The sequence below is a fragment of the Triticum dicoccoides genome, chromosome 2B (genome assembly GCF_002162155.2).
Source record: "Triticum dicoccoides isolate Atlit2015 ecotype Zavitan chromosome 2B, WEW_v2.0, whole genome shotgun sequence".
In the NCBI taxonomy this organism is placed as follows: Eukaryota; Viridiplantae; Streptophyta; class Magnoliopsida; order Poales; family Poaceae; genus Triticum; species Triticum dicoccoides.
Genome location: NC_041383.1, coordinates 462,960,758 through 462,977,661, shown reverse-complemented (window position 1 = coordinate 462,977,661; position 16,904 = coordinate 462,960,758).

Sequence of the window (16,904 nt, the reverse complement as noted above, 5' to 3'; positions counted from 1 at the left end):
AGTTGCTTTAACTTAGTGCAACAAACTCAAGGCATCAAAACAAAGAGATCACTAGTGATAGAGAATACCCAATTTAAGGATTTTGGTCACCAATGTGGCAACTTAAAGATTGAATTATTGTAGTATGTCTACAAAATTGCCCCGAATGGCCTACCTAACAAGCTCACACAACGATGACTAACCCATAGAGGCATTAATGTTGCTTTTTTCTCACCACCCATAGAGCACAGAAACCAAGCTATATTGTTACTTCTATCACCTAGGCTCTCATTGTTGCTAGTAAACTATACCTCTGATCGTTGTTGCAATCATCTGTTCATCACTAACCTAATCAACATAATGAATGAAATAGGGACCGAGAAGGCGACCGACTAATTTGATGCGATGGTCGGGCTAAACCAAGTGAGCTACCAACGCACCCTTTTGTCATGTTAGAAAATGTAATAGCCCCAATTTTGTAGTTGTAGTCTTGATTGTACATCATAATAATCTCATCAGCATCATGTTTAATTAATGTTAATTTGGAAATGAGGATAATTCAACTTTGAAGTTTTCCTATGAGGCAAAACTCTAATTGAACTCCAAAATTTAAATAAACCATAGATCTTTGGTCTATTTGAATTGAGTAATTTCACATGGTGGATTCTCTTGAAAACTTGTACATAGCCTTCAATAATATTAGGGAGCTGCCAAAATCATTCGATCAATTTTGGAATTACCCATAACACACTTTTACCTTGAATATTAACTTTAATAAAATTGGGTTTATATTTTTAGGAATGAAAATATGCACCCAAAGATACTAGAGATAATGTATGTGGGCTTGGAAAAATCCAAAGAACTCACATAATAACTTTCACAAGATTTGAACAAGGGTTGACTGTTCAAACAGTTTAAAACTTATTTGATTGGTTAATAATAATAATAATAATAATAATAATAAAACAATAATCCCTGCCTCTCTGCATGTTTCATTGGGCCAGCCTAGTAGCAACTGAGCAAGAAGCAACCCAACTAGGAGCTAGCCAACCAAGGTACAACCTCCTTCTCTCCGACACGGCTATGTGCCACTTCTGGCGATGCCTAGGCAGGACTCGCCTACGGGGAGCCTGAACTGGGCAGGCCCACTAACAATGACGTCATGCGTGTTTATATTTTTGTATTTTCCTTTTTCCTTCACATTTTCATTTTATTTATTTAATTTTGTTTATATTTTGAAATATCTATCTATATATATACATACATATATGTATTAAAAACACTTTCGATGAAATTTTGAAAAATGTTAATCTTCATTTGAAAAATGTTAAACGTGTACAGAAAATATTTCTGATGAATAAAAAATGTATAACATGGATGAAAAAGTATAAATGTTGATCATATGTACGAATAATGTTAAACATGTGTATGAAAAATGTTACTGATAAATTAAAAATGTCATACATTTCAAAAAAATATGCGACATTTAAAAAAATGTTTATACGATGTCAAAAAATGTTCATATAATCCAAAAAAATGTCTCATACATTACGTCACACTTAAAAATATCTTTACAAGTTTAAAAAATCTATTGGTGAAATTTAGAAAAAATTGTATGTAGAATGTACAAAAATGTTTTATAGTACAAAAAATGGTTTTTATTATTAAAAAATGTATCAACATGTATTTGAAAAAATGTTTAACACATTTTTGAAAATAATAATATTCAAAACATGTTTCTATATAAGAATGTTAAACATGTATTTAAACAAATTATACTTGTATATAAATGTTTTATATGCATACCAAAAATGTACAAAGCATATGAAAACTCAGACATGTGTTAAAAAATAAAAATGCCGACAAAAAAACAAAAAAGAAACCAAAAAAACGCCAAGAAAACCAAGAAAAAAACAAAGTAAACCAAAGTATAAAGAAGAAGAAAAACAAAAACAAAAAGCTAGTTGACAAACAAAGAAACCAAAAAAACCCAAGAAAACCAATAAAGAAAGAAAGAAAGTAAACCAAAGTATAAAGAATAAGAAAAACAAAAACAAAAAAACTAGTTGAAAAACAAAGAAAACCGAATACATTAGGAAAGAGGAAATAAGGCAAAAATAAACAAAGGATACCAAAGAAAAATAAAAAAATAAAAAAATGCTGAAAGCTCGTGTGAACCGGTCGATCACAACGACCGGACATGCAAGATCAAGCGCATCTAGTGTATAGTTAATGGGCCGGCCCGCTACTGTCACCCGTAGGCAATTCCTATTAGGAATCGATACATACGATATAGGAAAAATGGTGTACCCAGCCAGCACAGCCCCCCTTAAAGAAAGCCAGCAAAGGCCTAGCCCACCTAGCCCCATCCTCTTCCTCTTTCCTCTCCCCATTGGATGGCGCCACATCGATGATACTGGGTGTTGCATGCATATAAGGTCATCATTGGCACCTAGGATATCCCCTTTGATGGGAAACCTTGCATGAAAAACAAAAAAAATCCTAAGAAACACCCAAAGATCCATATGATGCTAACAACGAGAGGGGATTGTGTCTACGTACGCTTGTAGAACAAAAGCGTTAACGATCTAATGATCATGGTTGACGTAGTCGTTCTTGAGTCATGATCCAATCCGATCCAAATAACGCACGTGCGACACCTTTGAGTTTAGCACATGTTCGGTCAGTGGCTTCCGCTCCTTCTTGATCCAGCAAGCGAGGGAGAGGAGGTAGATGCGATCTGAACCAACACAATGGCGTGGTGGTGGTGGGAGCAGCAGAACTGCAGCAGGTCTTCGCCAAGCGTCTGCGCAAGGTGGAGGAGGTGTAAGGGAAGGGACACGGGCAAGGGTGGAAGGGTGCAGCTCCCCATGCACCTCCCTGATAACCCACAAGTATAGGGGATCACAACATTTTTCGAGGGTAGAGTATTCAACCCAAATTTATTGATTTAACACAAGGGGAGCCAAAGAATATTTGCAAATATTAGCAGTTGAGTTGTCAATTCAGCCACACCTGGAGAACTAAATATCTACAGCAGAGTGATCATTACCACAGTACTATGGTAATTGGATAATAGTGTTAACAATAGCAGTGATAACAATAACAGTAGCAATAGCAGTTTTATAGTGATTGTAGCTGTAGCAGCAAAACAGTAGTAACTGAGCAAGATCAAATGTGAAAGTCGTGGGCATTGGATTAGTGATGGATAATTATGTTGGATGGCATTCATCATGTAATAGTGATAACCTAGGACGAGACAGAACTAGCTCCAATTCATTAATGTAATGTAGGCATGTATTTCGTATATAGTCATACGTGCTTATGATAAGAACTTGCATGACATCTTTTGTCCTACCCTCCCGTGGCAGTGGGGTCCATAAGAAAACTAAGGGATATTAAGACCTCCTTTTAATAAAGAACCGGAACAAAGCATTAACACATAGTGAATACATGAACTCCTCAAACTACGGTAATCGCCAGAAAGAATCCCAATTATTGTCACCTTGGGTTGTGCGGATCATAACAGGTAATAGGTGCATATAACTTAAAAGATAGGATCAAGAACACAAATATATTCGTGAAAATATAAAGGGTTCAGATCTGAAATCGTAAAATCATGACACTCGGGCCCTACTGACAAGCATTAAGCATAGCAAAATCATAGCAACATCAATCTCAGAACATAGTGGATACTAGGGATCAAGGTCTAACAAAACTAACTCGATTACATGATAAATCTCATCCAACCCATCACTGTCCAGCAAGCCTATGAAGGAATTACTCACACCCGGTGGTGAGCATCATGAAATTGGTGATGAAGAAGGGTTAGTGATGATGATGACGATGAATCCCCCTCTCCAAAGCCAGAACGGACTCTAGATCTAGCCTCCCGATGAAGAACATGAGGTGGTGGCGGCTCCGTATCGTGAAACGCAGTGAAACTTCTTCTCTTATTTTTTTCTTGGGAAATATGAATTTATAGTGTCGAGATTAGGGTCAACGGACCCTCATGGGCCCCACAAGCCACCAGGGCATGCCCAGGGGGTGGGCGCGCCCTTGTGCCTTGTGGGCAGCAGGTGGCCCCCCTCCGGTGGATCTTGGCTCCAGTATTTTTTATATATTTCATAAGAATTCTTCAAAAAGTTTCGTCGGATTCGAAGAACTTTTATTTCTGCACAAAAACAACACCATGGTAGTTCTCGTGAAAAGACTGTTAGTCCGGGTTAGTTTCATTCAAATCATGCAAATTAGAGTCCAAAACAAGAGCAAAAGTGTTTGGAAAAGTAGATACGACGGAAACGTATCAATTCCCCCAAGCTTAACTCATTGCTTGTCCTCAAGCAATTCAGTTGACAAACCGAAAGTGATAAAGAAAAACTTTTACGAGCTCTTTTGTTCTTGTATCCGTATATAAGCTTAAATATAGTACCCATATTTTCAGCAAAGATCATAACTAACCATGCAAATGATAACTCTTAGAAATTATATTCGCTCATATCAATGCCATAATCAACTAGCAAGTAACAATAATATATCCCAAATGCCAACACTTTGTAAAAAACAATCACGATATAATATGACAACATGGTATCTAGCTAGCCCTTTCTGAGACCAAAAAACATAAATGCAGAGCACCTCCGAGGTTCAAGATGTGACTAAACATTGTAATTCATGGTAGAAGAGATCCAGTCATGATGCACACAATATTAACTATTCACAATGCATAAGAATGATAGTAGTGCTCCCAGGACTGGTGCTTGTTTGAGAAGGTGATGACTCAACAATAAAAGTAAAATAACATAAAAGTAAATAGATAGGCCCATCGCAGAGGGAAATAGGGAATTGTAGAGGTGCTAGAGCTCGAAGCTTAAATCAGATATAAATATAATTTTGAGAGGCATGCCTTTCGTGTCAACATCACGACTGAGAGTTTTCAATATCTTCCATGCTAAACACATTAGCGGTGGTTCCCTAATGGTAAGTTAAAGTTTAACCCCCCCCCCCCTCCACCATTAAACACAAGCCATGGCTAGCCGAATCCCCGGGTGCCCTCCATACCAACAATTTTCCAGGGGAGTTTGTTTTATTATTTTGCGATTTGATCATGGGACTGGGCATCCCGAATACCAGCCATGCTCGTGCAAGGACAAGTGAATAAACACTCATCATGAGAATAACCTGCTTAGCATGGAAGATACTAATCGCCCCCTGTCACTCCATGAGTGGTACGGGCACACAAAACAAATGTTCATTTGAATATTTAGAGGTGGCACATGCAAATTTACTTGGAACGACAGAGTAATACTACATATAGGTAGATATAGTGGACTCATATGGAATAACTTTGGTTTAGGGATTTGGATGCACAAGCAGTATTCCCTCTTAGAACAGGCGAAGGCTAGCAAATAGGTTGAGAAGCGACCAACTAGCGAGCAAAAACGGTCATAAACATGCATTGTGAATAATTAACACTGAGCACTAGCATGAGTAGGATATAAGCACCATGAACATAAATATCATGGAGGCTATGTTGGTTTTGAATCAACTACATGCGTAAACATGTGCCAAGTCAAGCCACTTGAAACATTCAGAGGAGGATACCATACCAATATCATACTACATCATAACCATTTTAATGCATGTTGACACCCAACATAAATCAATATTTACTTGTAGCTACTTAAGCATGGCATGAGCAACTATAATCTCTAATTGTCATCATAAACATGTTTAATCATAATATGTTGAATCATGGATACCGAGTAAAGATATTTACAAAAATAAAAACAAATTGAGTTCATACCCGCTTTTCCTTGCCATAGTCACTTCATCAAATATCATGATCATTTCCTTTCATTTGCACGACCAAATGATATGAAAATAATAATAATGCAAGAGTGTCATGGACTAAGCTGAAATCTGCAAACATTTTATTCAAAGGAGAAGACAATGTAATATGGGCTCTTTGTTAGGTCAACACTAATGCATATGATAGCTACTCAACATTTTCATCGTGGGTCTTCTTCTTACTACGACCAACAAAAAGAAAAGAATTTCAAAGAAACACAATGAAATATTTTTGGAGTTTTTAGTTTTTCTTGAAGGAAGCAAAATAACAAGGAAAAACAAAAACGAGAAAAAATTATTTACATGGGAAAGCTCCCCACAAGTAAAAGAAGAAACGAGAAATATTTTAGGGTTTTCTTTTAATACTACAACTAATTAAACTAGAGAGGAAAACCAAAAGGAAGCAAGAAATATTTTTGCATTCCCTCAAAGTTTTTTCAAACACATAAGAAGAAAGCAAAAAATAAAACTAACATGCATTATACAATGAAAGAGGATGAACACTAGCAACTAGAATGAAATGTGTGAACATGAATGTAATGTCGGTGAGAAAATGTATTCCCCAAGCTTAGGCATTTGCCTAGCTTGGTGATCACCATCCGTAGTAGCCATCTAGTCGAACATGGAAGTGCTGGGGTGTGATACGTCTCCAACGTATCTATAATTTTTTATTGTTCCAAACTATTATATTACCCGTTTTGGATGTTTATGGGCTTTACTATACACTTTTATATAACTTTTGGGACTAACCTACTAACCGGAGGCCCGGCCCGAATTGCTGTTTTTTTTTTGCCTATTTCAGTGTTTCGAAGAAAAGAAATATCAAACGAAGTCCAAACGGAATGAAACCTTCAGGAACGATCTTTTTGGAACAAACGCAACCCAGGAGACTTGGAGTAGACATCAAGAAGCATCAGAGGCGGCCACGAGGCAGGAGGGCACACCCTAGGGGGGTGGGCGCGCCCCCCACCCTCGTGGGCACCTTGTGGCTCCATCGACCTATTTCTTCCTCCTATATATATCTGCGTATCCCGAAAACATCCAGGAGCACACGAAACCCTATTTCCACTACCGCAACCTTCTGTACCCGTGAGATCCCATCTTGGAGCCTTTTCTAGCGCTCCGTCGGAGGGGGAATCAATCACGGAGGGCCTCTACATCATCACCAAGGCCTCTCCTATGAGTTTTGAGTAGTTTACCATAGACCTTCGGGTCCATACTTATTAGCTAGATGGTTTCTTCTCTCTCTTTGAATCTCAATACAAAGTTCTCCTCGATCTTCTTGGAGATCTATTCGATGTAACTCTTTTTGCGGTGTGTTTGTCGAGATCCGATGAATTGTGGGTTTATGATCAAGTTTATCTATGAGAAATATTTGAATCTCCTCTGAATTTTTTATGTATGATTGGTTATCTTTGCAAGTCTCTTCGAATTATAAGTTTGGTTTGGCCTACTAGATTGATATTTCTTGCAATGGGAGAAGTGCTTAGCTTTGGGTTCAATCTTGCGGTGTCCTTTCCCAGTGACAGCAGGGGCAGCAAGGCACGTATTGTATTGTTGCCATCAAGGATAAAAAGATGGGGTTTATATCATATTGCTTGAGTTTATCCCTCTACATCATGTCATCTTGCCTAATGCGTTACTCTATTCATATGAACTTAATACTCTAGATGCATGCCGGATAGTGGTCGATGTGTGGAGTAATAGTAGTAGATGCAGGCCGGAGTCGGTCTACTTGTCACAGACGTGATGCCTATATACATGATCATGCCTAGATATTCTCATAACTATGCACTTCTCTATCAATTGCTCGACATTAATTTGTTCACCCACCGTAATACTTATGCTATCTTGAGAGAAGCCACTAGTGAAACATATGGCCCCCGGGTCTATCTTCCATCATATAAGTTTCCAATCTACTTTATTTTGCAATCTTTACTTTCCAATCTATATCATAAAAATACCAAAAATATTTATCTTATCTTATTATCTCTATCAGATCTCACTTTCGCAAGTGGTCGTGAAGGGATTGACAACCCCTTTATCGTGTTGGTTGCAAGGTTCTTATTTGTTTGTGTAGGTATGAGGGACTTGCGTGAAGCCTCCTACTGGATTGATACCTTGGTCCTCAAAAATTGAGGGAAATACTTACGCTACTTTGCTGCATCACCCTTTCCTCTTCAAAGGAAAACCAATGCAGTGCTCAAGAGGTAGCAAGAAGGATTTCTGGCGCCGTTGTCGGGGAGGTCTTTGCTCAAGTCAAGACATACCAAGTACCCATCACAAACTCATCTTCCTCGCATTACATTATTTGCCATTTGCCTCTCGTTTTCCTCTCCCCCATTTCATCCTTGCCGTTTTATTCACCCTCTCTTTTTCGTTCGCCTCTTTTTCACTCGCTTCTTGTGGTTTTTGCCGTCACTATGTCTGAAACTGGGGAGCTTATCATTGATAAAGGCAATAGTAACATGGACAATTTTGATGCTCCTGCTGAAGAACCCACTATCTTACATACTAAAAGGTTTCGAATCGGTAGTGGTAATATCATTGGAGAAGGGGTTATGCAAGATTTCTTTACTTGTGCGGGTGCTTTACCTTCTATGGGTGGTTCTATTATTCATAGAACTAGTAGTCTTGCAGATGCTATCGCCTTGCTTATAGTTGAACTTGAAAGACAGTTTATGCACATGCATCCTTGCATACAAAGGATTTTCCTAGAATTTTCCAATATTGAGCATTCTTCTGTTAAGCGCGCAGCTACTATCTTTTTGGCACATGAGTTCAGATTTATAATAAAAAAGGCAAAGAAATTTTGCGGACTATAGGGTGGACACTGGCAGTCCTCCCGTAGAGGCAATCCTCTTCAATCAAGAGGACATAATGCGTTTACAATCTCTAGATCATGTTGCTTTTAATAAAAACCTTAGAAAAAAGGTTCCTACCAATGTTCTAGTTGATAGAATTTCCGAGCTTAATAATGATTTTGCAATTAAAAACAATGAGTTAGAATATTCTCTTGAGTATAGGCTCATGACCTTCTGCCAAAAGAATGCTTATAATGATGAATTGGTTGTGCAATATGAAGGGCCAAAGGAGGAACCCATACCTCCCGAGCTTGATCTTGGGGACTTCTGTCCCATTAAATTTAGCCCTTTTGATTACTTTTGCTTGCCACAAAGAAAACTTGCTGCTTAACATAGGGAATATGAGATGAGTTTTCGTGATTTATCTTATTATTATGGCAATACCTAGATCTATTCTTGCTTTTATGCCTAGCTAGGGGCGTTAAACAATAGCGCTTGTTGGGAGGCAACCTAATTTTATTTTTGTTCCTTACTTTTTGCTTCTGTTTAGTAATAAATAATTCATCTAGCCTCTGTTTAGATGTGGTTTTATGTTTTAATCAGTGTTTGTGCCAAGTAGAACCTATAGGATAACCTATGGTGATAGTTAATTTGATCTTGCTGAAAAACAGAAATATTTACACACACGAGAATGATTTTAGTAAATTACAGAAACGTGATTTTGAGTTGATTCTTTTTTAAGTAGATCATTAGACAAATTGCCTAGAACTTCCTATTTTGGTAGGATTTTTAGAGTTCCAGAAGTATTCGAAAGTTACAGATTGCTACAGACTGTTCTGTTTTTGACAGATTCTGTTTTTCGTGTGTTGTTTGCTTATTTTGATGAATCTATGGCTAGTATCGGGGGGTATGGACCATAGAGAAGTTGGAATACAGTAGGTTTAATACCAATATAAATAAAGAATGAGATCATTACAGTACATTAAGTGGTGGTTTTTCTTTCTTGCACTAACGGAGCTTATGAGATTTCCTGTTGAGTTTTGTGTTGTGAAGTTTTCAAGTTTTGGGTTGATGGACTATGGAATAAGGAGTGGCAAGAGCCTAAGCTTGGGGATGCCCATGGCACCCCAAGATAATTCAAGGACAACCAAAAGCCTAAGCTTGGGGATGCCCTGGAAGGCATCCCCTCTTTCGTCCTCGTTTATCGGTAACTTTACTTGGAGCTATATTTTTATTCACCACATCATATGTGTTTTGCTTGGAGCGTCTTGTATGATATGAGTCTTTGCTTTTTAGTTTACCACAATCATCCTTTCTGTACACACCTTTTGAGAGAGACACAACATGATTCGGAATGTGTTTTGCTTGGAGCGTCTTGTATGATATGAGTCTTTGCTTTTTAGTTTACCACAATCATCCTTTCTGTGCATACCTTTTGAGAGAGACACAACATGATTCGGAATTTATTAGAATACTCTATGTGCTTAACTTATATCTTTTGAGCTAGACAATTTTGCTCTAGTGCTTCACTTATATCTTTTTAGAGCACGGCGGTGGTTTATTTTGTAGAAATTATTGATCTCTCATGCTTCACTTATATTATTTTGAGAGTCTTTTAGAACAGCATGGTATTTGCTATGGTTATAAAATTGGTCCTAGAATGATGGGCATCCAAGTTGGATATAATAAAAACTATCATAGAAGTGAATTGGATGTTGTGATCAATTTGATGCTTGATAATTGTTTTGAGATATGAGGATGGTGATATTAGAGTCATGCTAGTTGAGTAGTTGTGAATTTGAGGAATACTTGCATTGAAGTTTGTGATTCCCGTAGCATGCACGTAAGGTGAGCCGTTATGTGATGAAGTTGGAGCATGATTTATTTATTGATTGTCTTCCTTATGAGTGGCGGTCGGGGACGAGCGATGGTCTTTTCCTACCAATCTATCCCCCTAGGAGCATGCGTGTAGTACTTTGTTTCAATAACTTGTAGATTTTTGTAATGAGTATATGAGTTCTTTATGACTAATGTTGAGTCCATGGATTATACGCACTCTCACCCTTCCACCATTGCTAGCCTCTCTTGTGCCGCGCAACTTTCGCTGGTACCATACACCCACCATATACCTTCCTCAAAACAGCCACCATACCTACCTATTATGGCATTTCCATAGCCATTCCGAGATAAATTGCCATGCAACTTTCCACCATTCCGTTTATTATGACACGCTCCATCATTGTCATATTGCTTTTGCATGATCATGTAGTTGACATCGTATTTGTGGCAAAGCCACCTTGATAATTCTTTCATACATGTCACTCCTGATTCATTGCATATCCCGGTACACCGCCGAAGGCATCCACATAGAGTCATATTTTGTTCTAAGTATTGAGTTGTAAGTAAATAAAAGTGTGATGATCTTCATTATTAGAGCATTGTCCCAAGTGAGGAAAGGGTGATGGAGACTATGATTCCCCCATAAGTCGGGATGAGACTCCGGACGAAAAAAGAAGAGAAAGGCCATAAAAAAGAGAAAGGCCATAAAAATGAGAGAAAAAGAGAGAAGGGACAATGCTACTATCCTTTTACCACACTTGTGCTTCAAAGTAGCACCATGATCTTCATGATAGAGAGTCTCCTATGTTGTCACTTTCATATACTAGTGGGAATTTTTCATTATAGAACTTGGCTTGTATATTCCAATGACAGGCTTCCTCAAAATGCCATAGGTCTTCGTGAGCAAGCAAGTTGGATGCACACCCACTTAGTTTCTTTTGTTGAGCTTCCATACACTTATAGCCCTAGTGCATCCGTTGCATGGCAATTCCTACTCACTCACATTGATATCTATTAATGGGCATGTCCATAGCCCGTTGATATGCCTAGTTGATGTGAGACTATCTTCTCCTCTCTTTTTTCTCCACAACCACCATTCTATTCCACATATAGTGCTATGTCCATGGCTCAGGCTCATGTATTGAGTGAAAGTTGAAAAAGTTTGAGAACATAAAAGTATGAAACAACTGCTTGGCTTGTCATCGGGTTGTGCATGATTAAATACTTTGTGTTATGAAGATAGAGCATAGCCAGACTATATGATTTTTTAGGGATAGGTTTCTTTAGCCATGTTATTTTGAGAAGACATGATTGCTTTGTTAGTATGCTTGAAGTTTTATTGTTCTTATGTCAATATGAACTTTTGTCTTGAATCATTTTGATCTGAACATTCATGCCACAATAAAGAAAATTACATTGAGAAATATGATAGGTAGCATTCCACATCAAAAATTCTGTTTTTTGTCATTTACCTACTCGAGGACGAGCAAGAATTAAGCTTGGGGATGCTTGATACGTCTCCAACGTATCTATAATTTTTGATTGTTCCATGCTATTATATTACCGGTTTTGGATGTTTACGGGCTTTACTATACACTTTTATATCATTTTTGGGACTAACCTACTAACCGGAGGCCCAACCCGAATTGCTGTTTTTTTGCCTATTTCGGTGTTTCGAAGAAAAGGAATATCAAACGGAGTCCAAACAGAATGAAACCTTCGGGAGCGATCTTTTTGGAACAAACGCAACCCATGAGACTTGGAGTGGACATCAAGAAGCAGCCAAGGCGGCCACGAGGCAGGAGGGCGCGCCATAGGGGGGTGGGCGAGCCCCCCACCCTCATGGGCCCCTCGTGGCTCCACCGACCTACTTCTTCCTCCCATATATATCCAGGTACCCCGAAAACATCCAGGAGCACCATGAAACCCTATTTCCACCGCCGTAACCTTCTGTACCCATGAGATCCCATCTTGGAGCCTTTTCCGGCGCTCCGTCGGAGGGGGAATCAATCACGGAGGGCCTCTATATCATCACCAAGGCCTCTCCTATGAGTTGTGAGTAGTTTACCGCAGACCTTCGGGTACATAGTTATTAGCTAGATGGTTTCTTCTCTCTCTTTGAATCTCAATACAAAGTTCTCCTCGATCTTCTTGGAGATCTATTCGATGTAACTATTTTTGCAGTGTGTTTGTCGAGATCCAATGAATTGTGGGTTTATGATCAAGTTTATCTATGAGAAATATTTGAATCTCCTCTGAATTCTTTTATGTATGATTGGTTATCTTTGCAAGTCTCTTCGAATTATCAGTTTGATTTGGCCTACTAGATTTATCTTTCTTGCAATGGGAGAAGTGCTTAGCTTTGGGTTCAATCTTGCGGTGTTCTTTCCCAGTGACAGCAGGGGCAGCAAGGCACGTATTGTATTGTTGCCATCGAGGATAAAAAGATGGGGTTTATATCATATTGCTTGAGTTTATCCCTCTACATCATGTCATCTTGTCTAATGCGTTACTCTGTTCTTATGAACTTAATACTCTAGATGCATGCTGGATAGCGGTCGATGTGTGGAGTAATAGTAGTAGATGCAGGCAGGAGTCGGTCTACTTGTCACGGATGTGATGCCTATATACATGATCATGCCTAGATAATCTCATAACTATGCACTTTTCTATCAATTGCTCGACGGTAATTTGTTCACCCACCGTAATACTTATGCTATCTTGAGAGAAGCCACTAGTAAAACCTATGGCCCCCGGGTCTATCTTCCATCATATAAGTTTCCAATCTACTTTATTTTGCAATCTTTACTTTCCAATCTATATTATAAAAACATCAAAAATATTATCTTATCTTATTATCTCTATCAGATCTCACTTTTGCAAGTGGCCGTGAAGGGATTGACAACCCCTTTATCCCGTTGGTTGCGAGGTTCTTGTTTGTTTGTGTAGGTACAAGGGACTTGCATGAAGCCTCCTACTAGATTGATACCTTGGTCCTCAAAAATGAGGGAAATACTTACGCTACTTTGCTGCATCACCCTTTCCTCTTCAAGGGAAACCCAACGCAATGCTCAAGAGGTACCAGGGTGGTGGCACATGAGCGTCCTAGTCCTGGGCTAATCCTCTGTTGCAGCCAATGCGCTCTGGTACACAGTAATGTCCAATGGCGTGATGGTGTATCCGTTCCCGGCATGAGAATCGAACGAAGTAGGTGCAGGCAATGAAATAGTATCATGACTATCCTTGCTAAATACCAATTTATAACGAATATGGTGAGGAGGCTCAGGGTCATCAATAAAATGGTGATCTATCATAGAGTGGTGATCTAAATAGACCCAAGGCAACAAATAATCATGGGGGGCATATAGCAACATGGAACCGTCTTCTAAGCGAGTAGATATATGCCATTGTGGATCTTACCCTTAGTCCTATTAGTGTGAAGGCGACGTGCAATGATAGCTCCAAGGCTATAAGTGTTATCGTTATGATGTGCACGGCGTAAAATGGTAAGGTCAGGGGCACTGAGCGTACCACCTTGCTCTTTAGCAGTCAAACATTTCCCTATGAAGAAAGCAAAGTAATGCACAGAAGGAAATTGCAAACTGGTGGCTCTGACTCTCAACACGCCCCTTTCCTCTCCCACAGTTAAAGTGTGGAGGAAACCCTCAAACTTCGTCAGTCTAGGCTCTCTTAATTCCCCATCAAAAGGAATCAAACATATCTCACATAATTCAACAAGTGGTATATGATGATGTTCAGCATATAAATCAAAATGCACCATGGGGGGTTCGAGCCTATTCAAGAAATGAAAATTTTGCACAAAGGAGTTTGTAAGGATGTGGTATTGATCACACTCATCTGCAAGGAGGTCGGTCAACCCGACATTTGCAACAAATTGTGCAAACTCTTGGTAGAATCCGGCTTCATTCATGAAGGCATTATGCATGGCCGGACCTCCGTCCTACGCGGAATGTTGATGTCACTGTCCAAGGAGTCCCCATTGACCCCCTTGGCATTTCATTTTCGAGGAACTCCTCCGATAGAAATTCATTTTTCCGATGAACAAATTTCTAAAAATTTTGGGCCACAAAATGATATCATTAAAGCTTCACAAGATTGATAGAAACTACTCATATGAATGTCTAGAGGCTATATTAAGCATTCAAACTACTTGGAACTCAAAGAATTCAACATGCAAGCTCATTTTCAGTAACACCAAGAGTAGCTAATTATGAAAAATATAATCCACTAAAGAAAAAACTAATTGGAGCAAAGGAGGAGTCACATACCAAGGAGCAATCCCCCAAAACAGTTTCGAAAATGGAGCTCCAAGCAAAGAGATCAAAAATCTCAGGTTTGGGAGCAAGAACTCAGGGAGAGAGCTACCATGATTTTTTTCTAGAGGTAAGTGATGACGTGAGCTAAAGGAATAAGTGAGGGGGTCCCTGTGGGGCCCATAAGCCATCAGGGTGCGCCTGGGGGGTGGGCGCGCCCTGGTGCCTTGTGGGCACCTGGGGCATCCCCTTGGGTTATGTTCATGCCAGAAATTCTTAAACATTATAGAAAAATTCATGTTAAAATTTCACTTCGTTTTGAGCACCTTTATTTTTGGGTCATTTTTTATTGCACGGATAAATCAGAAAATAGGATAATCATGACATTTTATTGTATTTAACTAAGAAAAACAGAAAATAAATAGTAGGGACAGAAAGTTGTGCTTAATAAATTCATCGACCACATGCCCTTGAACAAGAATCCATTAGTAAGGTTGATCAAGTCTTATTAACAAACCATTTTCGAATGACATGGAACCGAAGAATCTTTGTATACCATTAAGTTACCTCAACGGGGATATGCATCTTCCCTATAATAAGAATTTCATATTTCTTTTTGACATAAGGAATAGAGAGTTGAAAACTTCCAATAGTAATTACCGAAGCCTTTTCAATAATATTAATACCATTCACTTGAAATTATTTCTTCGAAAAGTACACCGTATGCACATTGCCATTAATATGGAAAGTGATCTTGCTTTTGTTGCAATTAATAACAACCCCTGCAGTATTATAGAAAGGTCTACCAAGGATAATCGACATGTTGTCGTCCTCGGGCATATCAAGTATAACAAAGTCTGTTAAAATAGTAACATTTGCAACTACGACGGGCACATCCTCAGAAATACCGATAGGTATGGCAGTTAATTTCTCGGCCATTTGCAATGATATTTCAGTAGGTGTGTGTTTATTCAAATCAAGTCTTCTATATAGAGATAAAGGCATAACACTAACACCGGCTCCCAAATCACATAAAACAGTTTTAACATAACTTCTTTTGATGGAGCATGGTATAGTAGGTACTCCTGGATCTCCTAGTTTTTTTAGGTACTCCATACTTAAAAGAATAATTTGCAAGCATGGTGGAAATTTCAGCTTCAAGTATCTTTATTTTATTACTGAAATATCTTTCATGTATTTAGCATATGGGGCCATCTTTAAAATGTCAGTCAAATGAGTACGCAAAAGACTGGCTAAACATTTCAGAAAAGTGTTCAAATTCTTTCTCATCCTTATTCTTAGATGGTTTAGTTGGGAAAGGCATGGGTTTCTGAACCCATGGTTCTCTTTCTTTACCATGTTTTCTATCAATGAAATATCTCTTATCATAACATTTATTTTTAGGAGGTGGGTTATGAAGATCAACAACATGTTCTATTTCAACATCATTATCAAGCTCTTTATCATTATCTGGTTGAGAGCATCTACATAAAAATCATCATTATCATTTTCATTATCCCTAGGTGAATGTTCATTACCAGATTGTGTCTCAGCATCATAAATAGAGACAACATTACTATTCTCAGGAGGTTTTTCTACTTCAGGTTCACTAGAAGAATGCAAAGTCCCATCATTTTTCTTTTTCTTTATATTCTTAGATGGACTAGGTGCATCTATATTAGTTCGTTGGGAGTCTTGTTCAATTCTTTTAGGGTGACCTTCAGGATAAGGTGGCTCCTGAGTCATTCTACCCCCTCTAGTCATTACTCTATTAGCATGATCATTCACATTATTATTCATCTCATTAAGAAAATCATTTTGAGACTTAGCAACTTGTTCTAACTAGGTTTGAACCATGGAAGCATGTTTACCTAGACCTTTAACATCATTAGCAATTCTAAACATCAAGTCACTCAAATGATCAATCACAAGAGCACTACATTTCAATTGCTTCATAACATACGTATTAAAATGTTCTTGCTTAACGATGTAGTTATCAAATTCATCCAGGCATTGACCAGCAGACTTATTGTAAGGAATATCACCTTCATCAAATCTATAAAGATAATTTACCTCCACTACCTATGTAGGGGTATCGATCCCATGAATTTCTTCAATAGGTGGTAAATTCTTAACATCTTCAGCTTTAATACCCTTT